The sequence below is a fragment of the Neofelis nebulosa genome, chromosome 7, assembly GCF_028018385.1.
Source record: "Neofelis nebulosa isolate mNeoNeb1 chromosome 7, mNeoNeb1.pri, whole genome shotgun sequence".
NCBI lineage: Eukaryota > Metazoa > Chordata > Mammalia > Carnivora > Felidae > Neofelis > Neofelis nebulosa.
Window position 1 is genome coordinate 56,144,924 of NC_080788.1, and position 12,840 is coordinate 56,157,763.

At 39.9% G+C, this 12,840-nt stretch overlaps 1 long non-coding RNA gene across 2 annotated transcripts in view; it reads right to left on the reverse strand.

The window, feature by feature from the left end:
• Window positions 1–12,840, reverse strand: part of LOC131516601 (uncharacterized) — a 67,666-nt gene that overhangs the window by 44,508 nt on the left and 10,318 nt on the right. For both annotated transcript variants that reach the window (XR_009264166.1, XR_009264167.1), the window contains 2 exons: window positions 11,961–12,586; window positions 1,872–2,176 (listed from right to left, as the gene is read on the reverse strand). This is a non-coding gene — a long non-coding RNA (uncharacterized LOC131516601). The remainder of the gene's footprint in view (window positions 1–1,871; window positions 2,177–11,960; window positions 12,587–12,840) is intronic.

Below are 12,840 nucleotides of genomic sequence, written 5' to 3' on the forward strand. Positions count from 1 at the left end.
CTTAGAATTTTTTTTTCCATCAGACTCTTAATTATCTTATTTCTCATTTCTCCTTCCTCTAAGAATGGGTTTAACTCTCAAGGTGGTCTGAAGGCATTTGATATAAAATGCAGTCTGTGGTATTCTAAGTTCTTCGCCCAACAAGTATCCATCAACAGGAGGTGACCCAGAAGTTTGTGATGGCACCAAAGGATAGAAGATTGGTTTACTCAATCCCATATGTTTCATTCTGTGATTTGTGAAGTACTGAACTAAGTGCAGAACCAATTCCCTTAGAGGAAGTTATGGATTTGTGGAAGCAATGTTAACACTTTAGAGCTACTAGGGTACTAGTGACTAAATCTCTGTTTCAGAGTTTTGGAAAGTGCCTGCCTGTCCTCTAACTTCCTAAGGCTGTGCCAATGCCCACAATCCGCCTTACTTCTTCAGTTAAGTGGGCCTAGGTGGCCGTCAGTACTTGGGTTGTGGATATACCCAGTGCGTAAATGTTATGTGGTGTGGTCACATATGAACTTCAGAAGCCAAAGGGGGTCTCCAGGCTCTCTGATGCTCCTTGATAGTTACTGGGCACCCGAACTGAGGCCAGCACTTCCTGGCTAGTGTGAGAGCCTCACCTTATGCCCTTCCAAGTTGGTCCTTCAGAGTGAGAAGAGGGAAGCCATTACCACATGCATTCTTCTCTAGGCAGACACAGCTGCAAGGGTACTATGGCATAGGAGAACGTGGGTAAACAGGTTGCAAACTGCTGTTTACAGTTTTCTTTTCATGTTTCAAAAGGAGGCCATCTGTGAGAACAGAATGTTCTCAGTGTCATCACCCACAAAGAGAAAATGCAGGCATGTGGGCATTTGGGACAATGCTTCCTGGTAACTTGTCCAATTTTAGCTGCACTGAACTCAGTGAATAAACTTACTTTCCAAGGATAACAAAAGCAAAAATAAACAACGGGTACTCCATCAAAAACTTTTGCACAGTGAAGGAAACCATCAGCAAAACAAAAAGACAGCCTACTTAATGGGAGAAGATATTTGCAAATGATAAAACCCATAAGACATTAATATCTGCAATATATAAGGAATTCAATATCCAAATTCAATATCCAAAAAAAAAAAAATCCTATTTCAAATGGGTAGAGAACCTGAATAGACATTTCTCCACAGAGACATATAGATGGCCATCAGACATGTGAAAAGATTCTGAACATCACTCAGCATCAGGGAAATGCAAATCAAAACCACAATGAGGGGAGGGGCCAAGATGGCAGAACAGCTTGGAAGTTTTTTTTGCATCTCCCATCCATGAAATACAGCCAGAACAACACTAAATCATCCTGCACATCTAGAAAACTGATTTGAGGATTAACACAACAATCTACACAACCTGAACCACAAAACTCAGCAGGTACCCTGCACGGAGAAGTGAACTGGGGGAGATAGAAGCCACGGAGGGCCGGGAGTTGTTTTTGTTTGCAGATAGGGGATAGAGATGGGGGGAGAGTTTGGGAAAAGCACCCCCCCACCCCACCCCCGCCACTAAAAGCAGCCGGAGAGAAAGCGGAAAAGTGGAAACAGCCACAGGGACTGAACAAAAAAGGGAGAAAGGAGAGGGTTTAAATTCCATTAAGACTCTATGAACAGGGGGAGCACAAAGTCTCAAACTCCGTAGTTCGATACCTGGTGGTGCTCTGGTGGGAAGGGTGAATCCCCAGGAGCAGAGTGAGCTCTGGGGGGTCCTTGGCCCATGCCCCCTGCTCGGAGGACATTTGGTAGAGGCAAAGGCCCCAGCAGACCCCAGAGAACAACCACATTAGCTGGTGCTGGAACAAGGACCTTAAGGGTGAAGATTGGTGCCAAATGCGTGTTGTTACTTACCATAATCCCTGAAACGTTGCTGCTACACGACTGCTTGAACTTATTCTGGGTGGGGCTGGCACCCAGCCGCAGTCTCTGGGCATCAGCAGCAGCGAGGTTTCCCGAACGTTCCTGGGTGCAGCCAGCACCAGCCATTGCTCGGTGAGACCCTCTGCAAGAAGGTCTGAGCGGGTCAAACCGCAGTCCCTCAGAGGTGAGGGGTTGGGAAACACAGTCTCATTGGAGATAAAACTCAGGAAGGAGGTGCTGCCTGGCAACCTGACGGCTTGGTCACGGACAGCGTAAAGGCAGGGAATGGAGGGAAGCTGGAGACAACGGACAGGTGCATGATTGCTGAGCGGGGAGAACAGAGACTGGGTAGCTGGGTGACGCCATAGCTTCCTGAGCATGCGCATACACACCTACAAGCGCCAAAACAATCTACCCCAGTACACCAAGCAGCGCCTTCTAGTGGAGAACAGAGCCATTACAGTAAGCCCGCCCAGCTGAGCCAACCTCACTCTTCAGGATCACAAGTGTCTCCACCTGCTTAGTTTACGGCCTGTAAAGTGCTTCATAGTTTGACTTCTAGGGGAAAACGAGGTAATTTCAATCTTATTTCAGTCTGTTCATTGATCCATCTTTTTAATTTTTTCTTTCATTTCTTTTCTTTTTCTTGAACAAAGAAAGAAAAGTTTTATTTTTACTTTCAATTTTTATTAAAAATATTTTTCTTTAATGTTTTTCACTATATTCTTTACTATTTTGTAATTTTTTTCAAATTCTATTTTACTTCCATCAATTCATTTTATTCTATTTCATTGTATTCATTTTTTCAAATTTTCAAACGTTTTCCTTTTTTTTTCTCCCTTTTTTCTCTAATCTATCAAGCTCCTTTCAACAACCAGAACAAAACACACGTAGGATTTAGCATCATTTATTTGATATTGTGTGTGTGTGTTGTTTTTAATTTTAATTTTTTTTTACCTTATTAATTCCTTTTCTCCTTCAAAATAATCAAATAAAGGAATTCACCCCAAAAGAAAGAGCAGGAAGAAATGACATCCAGGGACTTAATCCACACAGATACAAGCAAGATGTCTCAACCAGAATTTAGAATCATGATAAAAAGAATATTAGTTGGGATTGAAAATAGACTAGAATCCCTTTCTGCAGAGATAAAAGAAGTAAAAGCTAGTCAGGATGAAATAAAAAATGCTATAACTGAGCTGCAATCTTGAATAAATGCCACGGTGGCAAGGATGGATAAGACAGAGCAGTGAATCAATGATATAGAGGACAAACTTATGGACAATAATGGAGCAGAAAAAAAGAGGCAGACTAAGGCAAAAAAGAACAATTTAAGAATTAGAGAAATCAGTGACTCACTAAAAAGGAACAACATCAGAATCATAGTGGTCCCAGAAAGGAGGGAGAGAGAGAAAGAAGTGTAGAAGGGTTGTGTGAGCAAATCATAGTGGAAAACTTTCCTAACCTGGGGAAAGACACAGACATAAAAATCCAGGAAGCACAAAGTACTCCCACTAGATTCAACAAAAACCGACCATCATCAAGGCATATCAGTCAAATTCACAAAACACTCAGGCAAGGAAACAATCATGAAAGCAGCAAGGGAAAAAAGCCCTTAACCTACAAGGGAAGAAAGATCAGGTTTGCAGCAGGCCCATCCACAAAAACTTGGCAGGCCAGAAAGGAGTGGCAGGATAGAATCAATGTGCTGAATCAGAAAAATATGCAGGCAAGAATTCATTATCCAGAAAAGCTGTCATTCAAAATAGAAGGAGAGATAAAAAGTTTCCCAGACAAACAAAAATTAAAGGAGTTCGTGACCACTAAACCAGCCCTCAAGAAATTTTAAGGGGGACTCTCTGAGGGGAGAAAAGATGGAAACAAAAACAAAACAAAAAAAAGACCAAAAGCAACAAAGACTAGAAAGTACCAGAGAACACCACCAGAAACTCCAACTCTACAAGCAACACGATGGCAATAAATTCATATCTTTCAGTACTCACTCTAAACGTCAATGGACTAAATGCTCCAATCAAAAGACAGGGTAACAGAATGGATAAGAAAACAAGATCCATCTATATGCTGTTTACAAGAGACCCACGTTTGACCTAAAGACATCTTCAGATTCAATGTAAGGGTATGGAGAACCATCTATCATGCTAATGGTTGCCAAAAGAAAGCCAGAGTAGCCAAACTTATATCAGACAATCTAGACTTTAAAATAAAGACTAACAAAAAATGAAGAAAGGCATTATATCATAATTAAGGTGATATATATCACCACCAAGAAGACCTGACAATTATAAATATTTATGCTCCAAATTTGAAGGACCCAAATATATAAATCAATTAATCACAAACATAAAGAAATTCACTGATAATAATACCATCATGGTAGGGGGCTTCAACACCCCACTTACAGCAATGGAAAGATCATCTAAACAGAAAATCAACAAGGAAACAATGGCTTTGAATTACACCTGGACCAGATGGACTTAACAGATATATTCAGAACATTTTATCCTAAAGCAGTGGAATACACATTCTTCTCCAGGGCACATGGAACAATCTCCAGAATAGATCACACACTAGGACACAAATCAGCCCTCAACAAGTACAAAAAGATCAAGATCATGCCATGCATATTTTCAGACCACAACACTATGAAACTCAAAATCAACCACAAGAAAAAATTTGGAAAGATAACAAATACTTGGAGACTAAAGAACTCCTATGAAATAATGAATGGGCTAACCAAGAAGTTAAAGAGGAAATTAAAAAGTTCATGGAGACCAACGAAAATGATAACACCACAGACCCAAACCTCTGGGACATAGCAAAGGTGGCCAAAAACAGGGAAGTATATAGCAATCCAGGCCTTCCTAAAGAAGGAAGAAAGGTCTCAGATACACAACCTAACCTTATACCTTAAAGGGCTGGAAAAAGGACAGCAAATAAAACCTAAAACCAGCAGAATACAGGAAATAAAGATTAGAGCAGAAATTAATGCTATCGAAACCAAAAAACAGTAGAACAGATCAATGAAACCAGAAGCTGGTTCTTTGAAGGAATTAACAAAATTGATACATCACTAGCCAGTTTGATGAAAAAGAAAAAGGAAAAGACTCAAATAAAATCAAGAATGAAAGAGGGGAGATCACAACCAACACAGCAGACATACAAGCAATAATAAGAGAATATTATGAGCAATTATACGCCAATAAAATGGGCAGTCTGAAAAAAATGGACAAAGTCCTAGAAACATATAAACTACTGAAACTGAAACAGGAAGAAATAGAAAAATTGAACAGACCCATAACCAGTAAGGAAATTGAATTAGTAATCAAAATCTCCCAAAAAACAAGAGTCCAGGCCAGATGGTTGCCAGGGAAATTCTACCAAACATTTAAGAAAGAGTTAACACTTATTCTCTTGAAGCTGTTCCGAAAAATAGAAATGGAAGGGAAACTTCCAAGCTCTTTCTATGAAGCCAGTATTACCTTGAACCAAACACCCTACTAAAAAGGAGAACTACAGACCAATTTCCCTGATGAACATAGATGCAAAAATCCTCAGCAAGATATTAGCCAACTGGATCCAACAATACACTAAAGAAATTATTCACCACGACCAAGTGGGATTTATACCTGGGATGCAGGGCTGGTTCAATATCCACAAAACAATCAATATGATTCATCACATCAATAAAAGAAAGGACTAGAACCACATGATCCTCTCAATAGATTCAGAGAAAGCATCTAACAAAATACAACATCCTTTCTTAATAAAAACCCTCCAGAAAGTAGGTATAGAAGGATCATACCTCAAGATCTTAAAAGCCATATATGAAAGACCCAACACTAATAACATCCTCAATGGGGAAAAACTGAGAGCTTTCCCCCTAAGGTCAGCAACAACACAGGGAAGTCCTCTCTCACCACTGTTATCCAACATAGTACTGGAAGTCTTAGCCTCAGCAATCAGACAACACAAAGAAATAGAATGCATCCAAATCAGCCAGGAGGAGGTCAAACTTTCACTCTTCACAGATGACATGATACTCTATACGGAAAATCCAAAATATTCCACCAAAAAACTGCTAGAACTGATCCATGAGTTCAGCAAAGTTGCAGGATATAAAATCAATGTACAGAAATCGGTTGCATTCCTATGCACCAATAATGAAGCAACAGAAAGAGAAATCAAGGAACAGATCCCATTTACAATTGCACCAAAAACCATAAAATACCTAGGAATAAATCTAACGAAAGAGGTAAAAAATCTATACGCTGAAAACTATAGAAAGCTTGTGAAAGAACTTGAAGAAGACACACACACACAAAAATGGAAAAATATTCCATGCTCCGGGGTAGGAATAACAAATATTGTTAAAATGTTGGTACTACCCAAAGCAATCTACATATTCGATGCAATCCCTATCACAATAACACCAGCATTCTTCACAGAGCTAGAACAAACAATCCTAAAATTTGTATGGAACAAGAAAAGACCCCAGCAATCTTGAAAAAGAAAACCAAAACTGGAAGCATCACAATCCCAGACTTCAAGCTATCCTACAAAGCTGTAATCATCAAGACAGTATGTACTGGCACAAGAACAGACACTCAGATCAATGGAACAAAACAGAGAACCCAGAAATGGACCCACAAACATATGGGCAACTAATCTTTGACAAAACAGGAAAGAATATCCAATGGAATAAAGACAGTCTCTTCAGCAAGTGGTGCTGGGAAAACTGGACAGTGGCATGCAGAAAAATTAACCTGGACCCCTTTCTTCACCATACACAAAAATAAACTCAAAATGGATGAGAGACCTCAATGTAAGACAGGAAGCCATCAAAATCCTCGAGCAGAAAGCAGGCAAAAACCTCTTTGACTTGGTCACGGCAACTTCATACTCAACATGTCTCCGGAAGCAGGAGAAACAAAAGCAAAAATGAACTATTGGGACCTCATCAAAATAAAAAGCTTCTGCACGGAGCAGGAAACAATCAGCAAAACTAAAAGGCAACCAATGGAATAGGAGACAATATTTGCAAACAACAAATCAGATAAAGATAGATTAGTATCCAAAATCTATAAAGAATTTATCAAACTCACCACCCAGAAAAAGCAAATAATCCAGTGAAGAAATGGGCAAAAGACATGAATATAGACACTTCTCCAAAGAAGACATCCAGATGGCCAACCAACACATGAAAAAATGTTCAACATCACTCATCATCAGGGAAATACAAATCAAAACCACAATGAGATACCACCTCACACCTGTCAGAATGGCTAACGTTAACAACTCAGGCAACAACAGACAGCCAGACCAACACTAAACCATCCTGCACACCTAGAAAACCGATCTGAGGATTAACACAACAATCTGCACAACCTGAACCACAGAATTCAGCAGGTACACAGTGTGGAGAGGTGACTGGAGGAGAGAGAAGCCGTGGAGGGCAGGGAGCCACTTTTGCATGTGGAGAGAGGACAGAGACAGGGCGGTAGAATACAGGAAAAGCACCACCACCCCCCCAAAGCAACTAGAGAGAAAGTGGAAAAGTGGAAAAGTGGAAACAGGCAACAACAGATGTTGGTGAAGATGCAGAGACAGAGGATCTCTTTTGCACTGCTGGTGGGAATGCAAACTGGTGCAGCCACTCTGGAAAACAGTATGGAGGTTCCTCAAAAAATTAAAAATAAAACTTCCCTACAACCCAACAATTGCACTACTAGGTATTTGTCCCAGGGATACAGGTATGTTGTTTCAAAGGGACATATGCACCCCAATATTCATAGCAGCACTATCGATAATAGTCAAAGTATGGAACAAGCCCAAATGTCCATTGATGGAGGAATGGATAAAGAAGATGTGGTATATACATATATATATACATATATACACATACATACATACACACACACACAATGGAGTATTACTCGGCAATCAAAAAGAATGAAATCTTGCCATTTTCAACTACGTGGATGGAACTAGAGGGTATTATGTTAAGCGAAATTTGTCAGTCAGAGTAAGACAAATATATGACTTCACTTGTATGAGGACTTTAAGATACAAAACAGATGGACATAAGAGAAGGGAAGCAAAAATAATATAAAAACAGGGAGGGGGACAAAACATTAAGAGACTCTTAAATATGGAGAACAAACAGAGGGTTACTGGAGGGGTTGTGGGAGGGAGGAAGGGCTAAATGGGTAAGGGGCATTAAGGAATCTACTCCAGAAATCATTGTTTACTATATGCTAAATAACTTGGATGTAAATTTAAAAAATAAAAAAAATTTAAAAACACTCCACAATGAGATATCACCTGGCACCTGTCAGAATGGCTAGAATAAAAAAAAAAAAAAAAAAAAGAAAAAGAAAAGAAATAACAAGTGTTGGAGAGGATACGGAGAAAAGGTAACCCTCGTGCATGTTGATGGGAATGCAAAATGTTACAGCCACTATGGAAAACATTATGGAGGTTCCTCAAGAAACTAAAAATAGAGCTATCATTTGATCCAGCAATTCTACTTCTGGGTGTTTAGCCTAAGAAAATGAAAACACTAATTCGAACAGATAAATGTACCTCCATGCTCTTTGCAGCTTTATATATGAGGCCAAGACACAGAAACAGCCCAAGTGTCCATCAATTGATAAGTGGATAAAGAAGATGTACACACACACACACACACACACACACACACAATGGACTATTACTCTGCTGTAAAACAGATTGAAATCTTGCTATTTGCAACAGCATGGATGGACCTAGAGGGTATTATGCTAAGTGAAGTCAGTTGGACAGAGAAAGACAAATATGGTGTGATTTCACTTTTATGTATCTAAAAAAACGAAACAAATGAACAAACAAAACAAAACGGAAACAGACGGAGAACCAAAACGGAAATAGATACGGAGAACCATCTGGTGGGTGCCAGGTGGGAGGGGAGGTTGAGGGATGGGGGAAGTGAGGAAGGGGATTAAAAAGTATAAACTTCCAGGTATAAAATGAATAAGACAGGGTTATAAAGTACAGAGTAGGTAATATAGCTAATAATAAGTAACAACTTTGTATGGTGACAGAAAGTACAGAATAGGTAATATAGCTAATAATAAGTAACAACTTTGTATGGTGACAGATGGTAGCTAGATTTATTGTGATGATCACTTCATAATGTCTATAAATGTTGAATCACCTGAAACGAATACACTATTGTATGCCAAGTACACTTCAATTTAAAAAATATACATAAGTACAAAAATAAATAAAACTGCTCTTCTAGTTGGTCATAAAATCCCAGCTTGGAAGCAGTCCTGTCTGTTTTCTAAAAAATGACATTCTAGTGCCAGAAATTACCACCTCAGTCATTTTATTCTGAGGGAAATAGGGGTAAGAAAAAGAAAAATGAACATGTAGCATGTGGTAAATGTAAATGAAAAAATTAATTCCTGGTGGTGGCTGAGTACTTTCTGTCCCGAATAGGGACACAATTTAATTTTTATTTCAGGTTTAATTAAAATAAGAATGAGCATAGTTTAAAAAAAAAGAGAGAGAGAGAGAGAGATGAGTTTTAAAGTGGTTCTCTCTTGACGCCCTCCCCAGTCTATGTCCACACAATGCCCTGGAGGCAATCACACCGCCATGCATAATCCTGGATCATGAGCATAGATATCTATTTCTCCATCTATCAGCTTTAAATGGTACCAATTACTCTTAAAATAACAATTTAGCTTTTTTATATTATCCTTCACCTTCCTTCCCCCTTATCCTCCTATTCTTTTATATTACTACTTTCAATTCTTCCCCTGGTTACTTTCGTGACTGTAAGTAACACATTTACATCACTATTTCATCCTCCATCAACCTTGGTCCACATCTCAATTCCTTTTTTTTTTTTTTTTTTTTTGTGGAATAAACTACAACTATAGACATGGTCTTTGCATTACCAAAGCTGTTAACATTTACATATGCTCTGGTGCCGGGCATGTGTGTGTGTCTCGTCTCTTGATTAATTTAAAAGGTAAAAGTGAATTTGCGGAATTTCTATTGTTGAGTGAGTAAATATGGCTCACTGCTGAACCAAGTAGGGTACTAGGATTGTATTTTCTTCCCAACAGATCATTGGGGCTGTGTAGGGGGAAGTATTTTTAGCATCAAGGCCAAAAGGATTCTCTTTTGTTATACATTATCAGTTGCTTAAACTCACACCTCTTTATTGTTTTCATCATGTTTGGACAAGTCTATCTTGTCAAGATTTTTGTTTTTCCTGAAATTTCAAATGGCTGTTGCCTTTTTTCTTATGGACAAAAGAATAATGTGCTTTTACGATTTCCTACAATTTTTTCATCCCTCAGTCAATGCTGTCGATTAAGCTTGGCTGCCTCTTCAAGAAGTGTATCGTCTGGTTTCATGACTGACATCTCAGACTTCCCTTTCACTGCATTCTTGGGTTGGAGCCTCTATTTCCCGAACATCATGTTTACTCTTTCTTGGTTTTCTTTCTTATTTTTTTCTAACATGCATCCTTAAATGACTTTAAGCAAGGATGCCCTTGTCTGGAAAGATCTTTATTTTGACCTCACACTTACTGGGTCGTTGGTCTGGATTCAAGATTCAAAATCGTCAGCCTCAAAATAATATTCATAAGTAGAGTTAGGAGTACACTTTCATAAACATGCTTCCTCAAAATTTCATCAAAAATGAAAAAGGGCAACTTCAAAAACAACCTCTTTGTGATTCTGACTTCCGCCTCGACCCTCCGTAGAGTCAGATTGCTCAAAGATCACAGATAACTGCCTCATCCAAAAACTCATTTTCAACTGGGGCCGACAGTGGACCATCCATGAAACTGCTCCACTGACTGGTAACACAAAGGAACTTCCCAACACATAGGAGTTTCAAGCACTCAGGAATTGAGCATTGTGACTGGGACAGGAAGGAAGAGGAAGAGCCAGAGAACAGACACCAAGTGGGGGCCAGAAGAAGAGCAGTGGCACTAGGAATGTGAGAGGGGAGAGGGAGGAACTGAGGGGAAGGAGAGGGGAAATATAAAGAAAGAGTATTTTCTTTCCCTCCCCTTATCCTCCAGATATTTAATAGTTATTACTATTTTTGTTTCTTCTATTGGTTACCTTTGTCACTTTAAGTAACACATTTATATCACAGTTCAGAGAGAATTATATCAATATTAAAAAAGAAAAGCAGAGGGTTGATTGGGCTACTATTTTTTATATCATTTTATTGAAATATTACTGATATATAAAAAGCTGGACATATTTAATGTGCACAGCACAATGCATTACGTGACAAATATACACTCCTGAGACCACGAGCACCATCGAGGCCATGTGCTGATTTTCAGAGCGCATGTGTGTAAGACTGCCTGTGGCAGGGGTGGGGGCAGGAAAGGGAACTGAGGTCCTAAGGCACTCACTTCCTTCTCCATGTCCACGGAGAGGCCATGGACAGAGAGACTTCAGAGCCGGATGACAAACATGCCAGATACCAGGGCCTTCTACCCAACCAGACCCAGGAGCACAAAATGCCACAGCGCAGCCAAGATCCAATGGAACCTGCTGCCATATTAGCACCTCCAGGGGTCTAGCCTTGGAAGCACCAGGAAATGGCACCTGGGAAGGGAACTGGCACCTACAGAGAGAGTCTCACAGGGGCAGAGACCTTGACAAAATAATGCATTCAGTGGCAAATATCTATGAGGGCTTGGAATGGACAACCATCAGAACTAGGTATAAGTAGGGGCGCCTGGGTGGCTCAGTTAGTTAAGCGTCCAACTTTGGCTCAGGTCATGATCTCGCCAGTCGTGAGTTCGAGCCCTGTGTCAGGCTCTATGCTGATAACTCAGAGCCTGGAGCCTTCTGTGTCTCCCTCTCTCTCTGCCCCTCTCCCACTTGCACGCACGCATGCTCTCTCGCTCTCTCTCTCTCTCTCTCTCTCTCTCAAAAATAAATAAATAAATAAATAAATAAATAAATAAACATTAAAAAAAAAAAAAGAACTAGGTGTAAGAACATGTGAGGTATCCCTAGAGATGCCCAGAAATACCTGGGGGAGGCAGAAGGTCCCTCTTCACACACATGGACCCTTGAAATATGAATCATGACCATTAGCTCAGCTTTGAACCTGCAGCTTGGGGAGACTTATGGATCTATGAGGTCAGGTTGATAAGGCAGAGAAAACAAACTGTCATTTTACAATCTTTAAAGGGCCCTCCCTGGTAACAAGCTATATGCCACCAAGAGACACAATTCAACTCAATCTTTGGAAACCCAATTAAGGTGGCCCAACCTCCATAGTTCAGCTTCCAATGAGTAATTTTGCAAATTGATAGAAGAGACAGGGAGAGCCCAGTGGGGGGCGGGAGGGGAGAGAAGAGAGAGAGAAAGAGATTCTACTTTTTCCACTCCTTTTTTTCTCTATCCCTTTACTTCTCTTCACTTAATACATACATAGTAACTTGCCCAATATTTTTGTTGGGGAAACTACCCTCTCCCTACTCCAAACCAAGTTTTCCATGCATAAAGGAGTCAGTATATTCTTAGAAAGAATGTGGAGAGATTCGAATTCAAACGAAGTAAAATGCCACTTCCAGAATTGTAGAGCTTGTGAGGTGGATAGACATCATCCAGTAAAACACTTTGCAGATTCACGTGCTCATCGTCCACTGTCCCCTCCAGTAAAAGAAAAAGAAAACAATAGATTGGACTTACAGCCATATGATATTGAAGGAAGTCTATCAGTGGACAAGAGAGAATGAGTAGTTTGAATGTAGATCACAATGAGAAGCTCCAACCCCTTGAGAAGATTTGCTCTGGGGATTTGTCTGAGAGACGCTTTCTTCTGAATTTAAGTCTTAGGGTTGTGATACTTAAAAAGGGCAAACTGGCTAGGGGAAGAAATATAAAAGATGACAACTGGGGTGAAT